Source organism: Pollicipes pollicipes, unplaced genomic scaffold, assembly GCF_011947565.3.
Source record: "Pollicipes pollicipes isolate AB1234 unplaced genomic scaffold, Ppol_2.1 Scaffold_4740;HRSCAF=5597_pilon_pilon_pilon, whole genome shotgun sequence".
Lineage (NCBI taxonomy): Eukaryota > Metazoa > Arthropoda > Thecostraca > Pollicipedomorpha > Pollicipedidae > Pollicipes > Pollicipes pollicipes.
The window spans coordinates 29,577,447-29,590,420 of record NW_023596545.1 but is presented as its reverse complement, the minus strand read 5'-3'; the positions used below and the strand labels follow the sequence as shown (position 1 = coordinate 29,590,420).

General features: G+C 49.8%; 1 pseudogene; it reads left to right on the top strand.

The window, feature by feature from the left end:
- The first annotated feature begins 332 nt into the window (after nt 1-332).
- The window catches only part of LOC119098177 (transmembrane 9 superfamily member 2-like), a 67,164-nt pseudogene continuing 54,522 nt past the window's right edge, over nt 333-12,974 (top strand).

The following is a 12,974-nucleotide window of genomic DNA, read 5'->3' as shown; positions in this document are numbered from 1 at the left end:
CACTCACCTCGAGCAATCTCACATCGATAGAACGGTAACGAGAATGACGGCAACGATGAGGTACACTGAAAAGAGCAGGGTAACACCGACAGATGCACGCTGAAGGATATTGCAGTGAGTCAAGACGACGGCCCAGATCTCTGAGTCGGCGAGTGGTAGAGCTAAGCAAACATGTCTTCCTCATCTCTATCGGGTGCAGTGGCCGTCGGCGCATCACACGCGGCTGAAGGAGCCTTTGGCAGCGGGACAGGCAATAGCCATGGCAACTTCGCGGAAACCTATTATTCTGTGGTTGAGTAAGTCACGCAAGGGTTTTATTGGGAAGAGTCGCAATGTACCAGGCGCTCGGTCGCGTGCTGGTGAGAGGGATGGGGCAGGGGTGCTAGCTCCGAGACGCTGCCGTGTCTTTGGTGGAAAAGAGCATGCCTCTGTAATGCGCGTGCCGACTAGATGATGCCAGAGATTCATGCCCAAGTGTTTGCCCTGAAGAGAATATACCTTTTCATGGATGCAACTGTAGCAACGCATAAAAATAAACTTGTTGAACCAGTATAAAGGATGTCAAGGGTGTTTGGTGAATATAGAATGTCTTAGCCACGCCACATGATGTAGGTACGTATGATGACACACCTCGTACCAAAGGAGTTCGAAGCGGCCACCCTCACGCCAAGTCTTGCCGGTCACGGCAATGTATCAGTTCTCTTTAGGAAACCAGTTTTGCTCGCTCGAGCCGAGGCCATATTGACATGATGAGTGTCTTTTTTATATTGAGCTGCATCGCTTAACTTCAAATTAGTTACCGATTACAACAGAGATCCCGCTATATGAAGCGACTCATTCCAGGCCAGTTCAAAAGCGGAAATGTGCATTTCAACACGGCACACCTTCACATTTGACGAGGGCCTTAACGTGAGGTAATGCTGTGGTCAAAACACGATTCTGCTACTTCTAGAGCCGTACGGCATACTGCGAAGTAGGTATGAACAGACGAAAATGCGCGATGACCTAACGAACTCGATTTTTCGTCTTGCTCTGCGGAAAACTGTTTGCGGAGTGTTCTGTTCAGAAAAGGGTAAAGGAAAGCTAAATACTTTTATTTTTCTGAAAAATTGGTCACTAACGGTCACCGTCAATTATGTTCATCTAGTGACCTGGACTGACTTTGGATCTCATTTACTGAGAAAAGCAGCATGGAGCCTTGGATTTTTATTCAACCGATAGGAAATAGACTACTATTTTCCCATTCATACAACATGAAATAAATCGATAGGATTTCTTCTGCATTGGTCGCATCATCGAATTTGGACACTGGCGGATCATGCACGGGGACACGCCGTGCGTGGACCGGCCAGTGTTGGGTGACCTGCCATAATCCAACACCGACTCACTCTGTCGGGAACTGTGACCGTGACCTTGAAACCATGCATTTCAATCTTAAAGCCAATTTCCAATGTCTTACTGGCGAGTGCGTGTTATAGGGAGTGTTCCAAATTGGTATGGTATTTTGAACTGAAATTGCCATTTTGAAAACGATTTGGTGCAGTTCGTAGCCCCACCCCTCTTAAGGCCTGGATTCCTCTAGTTTCTGAGCTAAACGGCCACGAAAACGTGCAGACTATTTCGTGCAGGCTATTTCAGGGTCACCCATGCATCCATGATGCCACAAAAATGCAATACAAATTCAACCATTTCGTTGGCCATGCAACGATCAAGACCAAGACAAATATGATTGTCCAGTCGTTCATACCTGAAGTTCGTGAGCACAGTTTCCAGACATAACGGCCGACAATTGTCTCTCAATCATGCTGTGCAATGCAGTCAAACAATGACGTATTGAAGAGCATGCTTACTAAAAAGAGAAATTGTGCTGTCTCGAACAGCTTTTCTGCTGAACAGTCTCAGTACTTATAAGAAATTTTATATTATCATATCTGATGTTTGCTTCAATATCTCCAAATGCGGAATATTCGTTATAATCGAACTCACGTACCTGGTGTCCTTCTCGAGTAGTGAACGTGACAACGCCGTGCGCTCCGTGCCCTCACAGAACATTGATAACCATTATATGAAGATGACCCTGGGGCTCAACATGAGCAGAAACAAACAACTGGTCTAAAATCGCATTCTGTTATCCAATATGGCCAGCCGGAGCCGTCGCCTTGTGTGTTGAGCCAACGCACCTGGAACCGTACACATAAAATCGATGCAGCGCGCAGCTTATTCGACGGCAGCTTATTCGACGACGGCTCCGACCAAACAAAGCAAAGCATAAGAGGGGATCAGTGGTGTGTACAGCCGTGTTACCGGGAAACTAGAAAATGGAGACCTGCAGTTTGTTCGCTTCAAGGAGTGCTAGTAGGGAGCAGAAGTGTTTGCATGAAATCGAACAAGATCAGAAAAGCGTTTGTGCGGCGTTGCGACATTCCAGTCATCAGGATTCAAAAATTGTCCATCATCAAAGACAAGAGTCGTCGCCTTGTTGCGTTGTGACCAATCAGCAGAGTGTCATGCCAAACTACAAACATGTGTGAGTCCATCTGACCTGAAGCAAACAGGAACAGGCAGCGGCCCGCACAGCATCACCCACCGTTACCAACAGAAGAACCCCGCCCCGAAGGGCTGGGTAGAAATCCGTGATAAATCGTGAACGGCTTGGAGCGGCACCGGTACACGCCGTTTTAAATATCCATGTAATTCCGTCAACGAACGAGTGTGTTGGAGCGACAGAATGCCTAGACATACGCTCCAGATCAACGTCAGGATTAACCTCAACCACCGCAAGCGCGCGCCCGAGTCGCAAGACCGCCTTGAAACGATTACACACAGTCATAGCTACTGTTGGAGAAATTAATTCCCTTCCAAGCGAAAACTTTTTTTCTTTTTCCACGTAAATGCACAACAGGCTGGAAAAGCGCCCTGCTGCCCGTCCCACCACCTGTCTGAGCATGATAATATGGTAGAAAAATGATAATGGTGTTATTATTGTGCAGTGTTTGGTACAGAGTAATTAAGCACCTGCTTCAAACATATGTGAAGTTTGTTTGCCACGTCGACAACGGAACCGCGCTCGGCCTTCTGCAAGGGCTCTGCAAACGCAACGGCTCAAGAAGGGACTAAAAAAGTTGGGTGCTGTCGTGAAAGTGACGATAGAACGCCCATCCAGTCACACAATATTATATCATCCGCAAGGCGCGGTCCGAAGCTGCGATTGGAAAAACACTCGAGTGAGACCACAGCATGCATTCATTCGTGGCATGTTTCGAAGTGGCCAATGATCTTGTCAGCAAAAGTATCCGTACCATCAGCGATAGCTAAAGGGCGTGTTCCACATTTGTATGAGGTTTTGAACTGAAATAGCCATCTTGAAGATCATTCGGTGCAGTTTACAGCTCTGTCCCTTTAAAAACCTAAACCCTTCTAGTTTTTTTAGCAACATACCCGCAAAAATGTGCACACGATTTTGAGGAGACTGTTTCAAGATCATCCAGGCACCCATGAAATCCTTGAATTTCATTCAAATCCTGCCATTCCGTTCGCCAAGCGGCGATCAAGGTCACCGTCCGTGTCCCACAATAGCCTAATATATTCAATCCGCGCACTATCACGCATACTTTCACTTGTTTTCACTCCAAGGTCCTTCATTACAGCGACGAAGTTGCTTGCCAAAAATAAATAATGCACGCATGGAAAACAGTGCATCCTGCCCTGTCCAACCAGGTTCCGATCGCCCTTGACGAGCCCTCAACAGCGTAATCTGCTTGTCGAGCGCCAGTCTCATCTCCAAGCAGGTCAATAATTCTCCAAAACTCCCAGCTCATTTATATCGTAACTGACTAATGACGGTGGGCGCGTCCGGCTGGTTACGTACTGCAACATTAGCGTTATGCTCGTGACGCGTGCGAAGGTTGCAGATTCCTCCGCTGATGTACGTTGCGGAGAAGGTCTGCAGCCGATGGTCGTCGTTCCCTGATGTGCATTGTGGGGAAGGTCTTCAGCCGATGGTCGCCGTTCCCTGCTGTACATTGCGGGAAGGTCTGCAGCCAATGGTCGTCGTTCGCATGATGTATATCGCGGGAAGGTCTGCAGCTGGTGGTCGTGGTTCCCTGATGTACATTGCGGGAAGGCCTGCAGCCAATGGTCGTCGTTCGCTGATGTATCTCGCGGGAGGGTCTTCAGCCGATGGTCGCCGTTCCCTGTTGTACATTGCGGCAAGGTCTGCAGCCAATGGTCGTCGTTCGCCGATGTATATCGCGGGAAGGTCTGCAGCCGATGGTCGTGGTTCCCTGCAGTTCATTGCGGAGAGGAACTGCAGCCGATGGTCGTCGATCGCTGATGCATGTTGAGAGGAAGGCCTGCAATAGAGCACTTCAAGGATTGAATCAATCAAGAGAATGATCCAATCCGCGATCGAATCAATCCTTGGATCAAGTTATAAATCCTCGGTCCAGATCAAACTCGATCAGAAATCTCCACCATAACGTGGATTAGGACCGGACCGGATTTTCAAATTTGCCAGCTCACACAGATTGAAGTGGAGTGAAGACCATTTGAGTGGAAATTGTTGCTAAGTTGTCTCTAAAATGCTGGAATCTAAACATCAACTCAACTGAAAACATACAATCCAATAAAATGCATTGCCGTCAATTTCAAGCAATGCTCAAACGAGCTATATGGAACATAACACCGCCACATATTAAATAAGTCATTTTTTGATAGTCAGATCACATTGACAAAATGGTATGAGCGAGTGACACTCGGGTTTGCTGCAAAGGAAAACTAGAGCTCCCGTTGTTTCCAAAGTAACTCAAATTGATTATGGTCCAATGCACATCGTGGCATTCTACGATAACCTCATAACTACGATACGAAAACTAGAGCTCCCGTTGTTTCTAAAGTAACTAAAATATGTTATGGTTTAATGCACATCGTGGCATTCTATGACAACCCCATCTTGTCAGGAATCCTATTTTACCCCAGCGGGTGGCAGTGCATTTAAGAGTTGAAAGCTGGGCAGGAGCACGTTTCAATTTTTTGTGTAAAGCACACCACAAGGATGGGAAATGCAAATGCCTGTCTGCGAAAATTAGAAAAGCTAACTGCGTGGCAACACCATAGTTTCGCTTCACTTAGTCAGCCAGCCCCGTTGGTCAGTTCAGCTTCAACTAAAGTATGCATCTACAGCTGTGTCATATCCAGGTGCCTGCAAAAACAAAGATTGTTGCACCCCCAAAATTATTGTTTTACCCACTTCCCTCCCCAACTTATGTATCTCAAAGAATAAGCACGATGTCCTCTACATCCATGGACCAAAGTTGAACCCCCCCCCCCCCCCTTCAGTAAAGCCCGCCGGGGTGCCGCTCGCGGTGCCGCGAGCCTTGTGTGCACTGACATCGCGTGACAGTTGGGCTATACGACCATGCGGTACAGTAAAACTGATTAATCCAGGCGCATCGAGCAAAGGTTGAACAGCAATACAGCAACGTTAGGGTCACAGAACTGGCGAGCAAAACACGTGTCCAAACGGTTGGTACGCTCGTCATCGCCATTGTTCACATCGCCATCAAACTCCAGGATTGGAGGCATGTGTGCTGATGAATTCAAGCACTTAACAAAGGACCAATAACAGGTTCGGGTTGTCCTTACGTCTAGCACTAGGCCCAACAACACTCGCGATATTTTGCATAAGTTGCAGTTTGAAAGTCGGCTCAAGTAGTACTGTGTCTAGCAATAATCTCGGCGGTCTGCACGCATTCTTACGCCCGTGAGCCGTCTCCTTGTCAGCTCAACAACAGGTACGAAGTCTGCAATGGCAGCGAATACAAGATCACAACAGGCGGGGAGCATCGTTAACATTTAGATCATCTAGAACACGCCAAGAAATAAGGCCGAGAGCAGTCCGCAGACCGTTGAAGTCTGCCTGTTTGTAACTGCGAACCTTAAGTCGGAAAGCACGGGGGGCCGACCCGCATGTTACAGAAAACTGAGTCGTCAGCATACGGTGGGCTGAGTTCGGTATTCCGACGCCGACCTCAGATACAGCAGCTCCGCCATAGGAAGGGTCCAGGATATTTTCCCCCGCGTTGGTGACGTTACACGTTGCCGCACTCAGCGACGGAGTCCAGGAATTTGACGGCTCTGACGGAGCGCCTGAGTAGAGCAGCTTCGTCGCCATTACCCTGTCACCAAATCTCAGGCAAGTTAAAGTTGCCCACAGTGAGAAACGGTACATTGGCGGAGCGGATGCTCTGGAAGAAGGCAGTCATCGGATTCACGTCACGGTCAGCATCTGGCGGACGGTAGCAGACAGCCATGATGATAGGGTAGATGGTCCCCAACTGGATCGTCAGCACCTCGCAGTCGGGCCCCGGGTCTGGTCGGTGAGCAGGTGACAAGCCTGCTTCACTGAGCAAGTAACGCCTCCCCCTCTGCCGTTACCGTCCTTCCGGAACCAGGCATGGTCCTAGAGGCCCAGCTGTAGCTCAGAGTCCAGCACATATGGTCCGAGCCATGTCTCGGTCAGGTCGACAACATCGAAGCCAGCTAGCTGGCCACAGTGAAAGCGCAGAGTGCATAACTTGTTCTTCAAGCTGCAGACGTTCTGGCAAAACACTCGCAGCGTGCTCAGCCTGTGCGTCGGCCGTGTGTTCACTTCCACATCTCCAGAGAGAAGGAAAACTCGCCAGAAGCCAGCAGCACCAGGTAGGTTTGATGGGCTTGCGTCGACACTGCAGAACAGACGGGAACAGACCACTAGGTCGGAAATCTGGTACAGAGACAGCCGTGCCGACAGCATCTGATTCCTGCCCCCTGCCATGGCACAGGCCATTAGATGCCAGAAATCTCGGCCGTTTTAGGGAAAGGATTCAAAAATGACGCGACCGTTTCGTCACACTAGATGAAAGAGCAGGTACCATACGCTGTGTACGGTCGCACGCGTGAATTATAAGATTAGCACAGCCGGTCATCTAGCAGGAAATAGTGATCCCAGCCGAGGTTTTCTCATTAGCTGGTGTGCCCCAGAATGGAAACACAGCTGAAGCATCATACATGAGATAAGATGGTCATTCTAGTTATTCAGAAGGCTTACTAGATAAGCGCTGTACTGCGCTTTTGAAGGGAGAGTGACGCTGAAACTGTCTGGTGGCATGTGTGGGTATATTGCAACTGGCCTGGAGTCTTGGACATGTTAAGTGATGCGGTCATGCTTTAAGGTTATTGAAACCAAAAATGTTTTGGCCACTGCGATATGGTGTTGCTTGTGAATTATTGGACGAAGTGATTGCGATTTGATAAATAACATAATGAGCCTCGTTTATTCTCATCTGCATATAACCTGCGTTCTTCGCCTGGTATCAGGCTATGTAAAATATCCTAGCGCACACTGTTTATGGCAACTTATTGCATATTTGTTAGTGGGAATCCAGCAATTTTTTAAAAATGTTCAGATGGACCAAACGTGCTGTTTTCAAGTTTTTTAATATGGAAACGATCTGACATGGATTCATTTATTTTGTTATTCTCGTAAGGCAGACCCGGACCGGATTGCATTAAAAAATCTGAGAAGAGCGGATTGGCGGGCGGGTGGGATCTGGGTTAGTCGGATTGGACCGGACCGATTCATGAAAATGCAACCCGTTGAGTGCTCTAGTCTACAGCCGATGGTCGTGGTTCGCTGATGTACATGGCGGGGAAGGTCTGCAGCCGATGGTCGTGGTTCGCTGATGTACATTGCGAGGAAGGTCTGCAGCCGATGGTCGTGGTTCGCTGATGTACATTGCGGGGAAGGTCTGCAGCCGGTGGTCGTGGTTCGCTGATGTACATTGCGGGGAAGGCCTGCAGCCGATGGTCGTGGTTCGCTGATGTACATTGCGGGGGAGGTCTGCAGCCGATGGTCGTGGTTCCCTGCTGTACATTGCGGGGAAGGCCTGCAGCCGACGGTCGTCGGCACGCCACCAAAGCCGGACCACCGCTGTGACGAATGACGGTCACAGCGAGCTAAACTAAGCCCAGAACCAGACAAAAGGGATCATTTTCATCATGCCATGGTATCTGATTTTGCCGACTGGCCTAATACTTCACTGCAAATAACGTAAACCTCCTTTGTTGTCGCTTGTTGAGATTTTTGGGCACGCGGAAGTAGTAGTAATTTTGCGCCTATAATGACATTTTTATCGACTTTATAATACGCATCAATAAATTAAAGTCGATGCATTTAACGTTCACCGTACTACAATGGGGACTGAAGTGTTCCCCTCATGAGGTTCATCCGGAAAAGCTTGGCACGATTTTGAGCACAGGACTGAAGTTGTGTGTACCTACGTTTGCATCATATCAACACATCTTTTGAAAATTGGACGTTTTAACCTCGCCAGATAGTGGTCTGTGGTCTCTGCCTTGAAATCACGGCGGTGACAGACAACGTCTGGCCGCCTTGGCCCGTTCTTGTCCGGCCAAGCGTGCCCGTTTGTTATCGTAGACGCTCATGGTCGCCTCCTGCCGCTCCCCCAGTTTTAGCGATCGTTTACACTCACTTGGTAATTGTGTCGGAGGCGACGGAAGCCGCGGAGCGTCAAAGGCGGAAACAACGCGGGCAGTGGAAGGTCCCGAAGTGAAGGGCGGCGGAGCTTGCGGCCAACCGTTTGCCATCTCCCCCCCCCCCCCTCCCCCCTCTCCAGCTGGAGACGGCGGCAGAGAGGAAGCAAGCTACGTGGTGGACGCCAATCGATCGGCGTCAGGAAGGAAGCCGAGGATTTCTCCAGGCGCCGGCCGCATGACGCGCATGAAAACCGAAAATGCAAAGGATCTCAGAATCGCAATGAGCTGAACAGTGCAGTTACCAGAGCCCGGTCAGCTTCTGCAGTGCGGTTTCGTGTGACTGAAATGCTGGCACTGAAAGCAGCGCGTGCGGTTCGGAACTTTCACCCACTTCGACGACGTCGTAGCTTTCACGGATATATGAGGTTGTATGTGCTCGGTTGAACGTGAGAATCGTGTTTTTTTCGCGGATATCCGGTCGCTACGCTGCGTCATCTCCGAACACTCGTAACTCATGGACAATTCCGTCTTCACTAACATCCCGAGAATCATAGCAGTTTATGAAACATCTAGAAAAGTTTTGGCTTGGTGTGCTGTAACTGCCATTGGCACGCTTACATTTTGCCTTCGATCTTCGGAAATGACTGTGTATACAAAGTCGGTGGCTGCTATAGCCCGCATCGCATCGGCAACGTCGATCAATTGTACCCATATCTCCCCGTCTCTCAATTTATTCCAACAGGAGACCACCGAAGCTAGCGCTGGAGTTGGAGAGTTTTATCGTCGCTGCGGAACACAAGGACCCGTGGGGCTGGTAGACCCGTCTCCACGTTGCGTCCTGAAGTGGGCGTGGTCCGTCCAGCTTTCGGAGAAGAGATGGGAGGGGGGGGGGGGCAGCGGCGCCATTAAGATTTTCTAAGCGGACGGGGGTGGGGCGGAGCTCGGTGAGTACTGTCAAGCCAATGTTTTACTTTCAGTTGGGAACAATCCATGGGGAAAAACGAAAACAATGTGGGCCTAAGAGGGTAGGGCGCGCGCCCACTCCCCCCCCCCCCCCCCATCCAACCCTTCCGCTGAGAGGAGGCGGGTGCTGCTGGAGTATAAATCGGACATATACGAAATGGTTTTGGTTTTGACACCGGAGCTCTTAACCTGCCTTGACCCCTTTGACCCTTGACCACCTTGAGGTGGGTCCATAATTGACCCCACTAGACCTGTGACCTGGCATAGTGGGGTCAATTATGAATCTAGCAGCACAAAACCTATCATCGACTACTATACCTCGTTGAAAAAACACTGAATTTTTGGGAGACTCTATTTTTCTTTATTTGGGGAAAGGCAGGGTGGGATCACATCAACCCTTCTCCCCTCCCCATCAGCCCTCCCCCTTCCCCCCTGGCAGTCGGCCCCCAAGCGGAGACTTGCGAAGGACAACCGGCATCCAGCGCAGGCAACAAGCCGCTAGATTCGCATGCTCCAAGCCTCCCCCGCGCCTCGGGTGTTTTGGCCGAAGGAGGGTTACGACGCGCCGCGTGACTCACCCGCACAGCGCGCCCCTCAGCCGGCAGGATGTCATCAATCCGGGGACACCGACTAGGGAGCATGGCGACCCCGATAGAACAAAGATAAGGAGTTGCGAGATGACGGGATGCGCCGATTCGGGTGATGGAGAAAGAGGACGGGACATGGAGCGGAAGCTCATATACCGGCAGGCTCGCCACTCCCTGAAATGGACAGCTTGCGCTGCTCGTTTACCATTTCAAAAGTGAGTATAAATAGAGAATTCCGAAAAACTATTTTGCTACACTTTCATACGGGTGAACGAGGAAATATGCAGAGCGTTCATCGTTAGGCACCAGTTCCTTTATCGAAAAATGGGGCAATCATCTTACCCAGATGTGGCTGCCAAACCCTCGGAACACATCAAACACTCACTTAAAGGGAATGCTTCACATTTTAAAATATTAAAGCAAGCATCAGATATGATGAAATAAGCCCGTTTGGTAGGTAGTTTGGATGAAATAAGCCCGTTTAACTATTGGTATATTTTCAAGTGCAAAAGACTGCACCAGATAACACAATTCCTCTGTTTCGTAAACATGCCACTCATTACATCCTTGTTTGATGGCGTTATCATACCTTGCACGACATTGATTAAGAGCCAGTTGGCGGCCGTTATAGCTGGAAATCGTGGTCACGAACACCAGATATGAACGACTCAACAATCAGATTTGTGCTTGCCTTGATCGCCACATGGCTAACAGAATGGCAGGATTTGAAGGACGGTATCAAGGTGTCATGGATGCCTGGGTAACGTAGAAATAATCGCCCCGAAGAAGTCCGCGCATGTTCGCGGCCGTGTAGCGCAGAAACTAGATGGGTTTAGGTTTTCGGAAGGGCAGGGCTGTGACCTGCACCGAATGATCTTCAAGATGGCTATTTCAGCTGAAAGCCCCAAACAAACATGGGACATTCCCTTTAACTCCTAAATTCACGGCGACAGCCATACCTACGAGCCGCTGTTCTTTGCGCCTAGCCGGTCATGTTCGGTTAATACTAAAGCGCCGATTTTGTTGTAATGCGGCTCAAGGACTTTGAAGATTTCGCATACGCGAAACCACGTGGAGCAAACCGAGCCATGGATTTGCTTTACGGCTCTGAGCAGACCCACTTGACCATTTGCGATGCCACCGAGGCCATTTCGCGAACCCCCCGGCCATTACCCCCCCCCCCTCTCTCTCTCTCTCTCCCCCCCCCCCTCCAGGGGCCGGTAGATGTCGTGCATACAAGAGGCGCAGGAATGAAACTTCTAATCGTCCCATATCTACCGGAGTTCCATCGTCGACTGGGTAGAGCAACATTGTCCGGACGATAGCTGCGGTGCAGAAAACTAGCTCATCAGCTCCATGCCAACCTCCAAACGCGGTACAATTGCCGTTCCGTATCCATTTTGTGGCACTGACGTGATATCGCGAAACACAAAATGATGTGTGTGTGTGTGTGTGTGTGTGTGTGTGTGTGTGTGCGTGCGTGCGTGCGTGCGTGCGTGCGTGCGTGCGTGCGTGCGTGCGTGCGTGCGTGCGTGCGTGCGTGCGTGCGTGCGTGCGTGCGTACACAAAGTCATGTAAGAAAGAAGGCCAACAGTAGCCTATCTAGAAAAGCCGAATCAACGCTTCGTGATTTGATCGAAGCTTATCAATAGTGAAATAGCCCGCGGATAAAGCTTCCGGAACTTGAATCACTGATAAAGAGATAAAGATAAAGGGCAGTAGAGTGAACAGCCTTACTCAGAAATTAGAGACGACCTAAGTTATCAGAGCACGGACACCGACTAACCTAATGTGCAGGCATAGGTGACATACCTCGTAAGCAGGATGTTATAAAAGTCGAATAAGGAGACGCTAGATATACTACATGATGGCAGCGAATCCTCGGGCAGCTGATTTCTAGGGCAACCCAAAACTCTACCGGAGGGAATAGCCACTTGGACCACCGTCAGTAGCAGAAGTCAGGCGACGGAGCGCTTTGCTGAACGTGCGGAAGAGGAACCGCAAATTCACGTGAAAAGCAAGAAATTCTTCATCTGTGATGTGTGACAACTGCGATCGACCGGGGGGAGGGAAGTTGGCTTCTCCCTCTGGGATCTTCCAGTTTTAGGTGTCCAATAAAAAAGATGCCGTTTTGCAGTCCTCATGACATCATGTAGAATGCACACCAAGTTGTTGACCTCAGGTCAAAGCTATGGTCATCAGAGGCCAGGAAAGGTCAGAATGGGCATTTCGATAGATGAAGCTAAAACCTATGCTAACATGTCAAGACGGATATGGGGCGAGGAAATAAGCGTTAAGACTGTGGGAAATCCAATCCAACCACTTGTGTTCCACTACAGGGGTCAGGTCAGATAAGATCACAGTTCAACATTGATCTACCGGTAACCTACAAGGACGATGCTTTTCACAACGCGGTTTTAAGTTGACGTTACTAGATGTACCTGTGAGACAAAAGTATTTCAGACACAACAGTAGCTAAAGGTCATCCGAGGTCATCGGAAGTCAAACTTATAGGCAATCCAAGTTATCAAGCGCTTACCAGGTGTATATGGTCTGTACAATGTTGTCCTGTGTTCGAAATAGTGCACTGTACATATACGGTCTCTCCCTCTCCCTCTCCCTCTCCCTCTCCCTCTCCCTCTCCCTCTCCCCTCTCCCTCTCCTCTATCGTCCTCTCCATCTCCCTTCCTCTACCTCTCATCCCTCTCCCTCTCTCTCCCCTCCCTCCCTCTCCCCCCTCCCCTTCCTCTCCCCTCCCCTTCCCCTCCCCTCACCCTCCATCTCTTCTCTACGGCACCTCTTCTCTCTCGCCCTCGCCCTCCCCTCCCTCTTCCCTCACCCCCCTCTATCTCTCCCCTTCTCTCTCTCTCTCTCTCTCTCGTCTCTCTC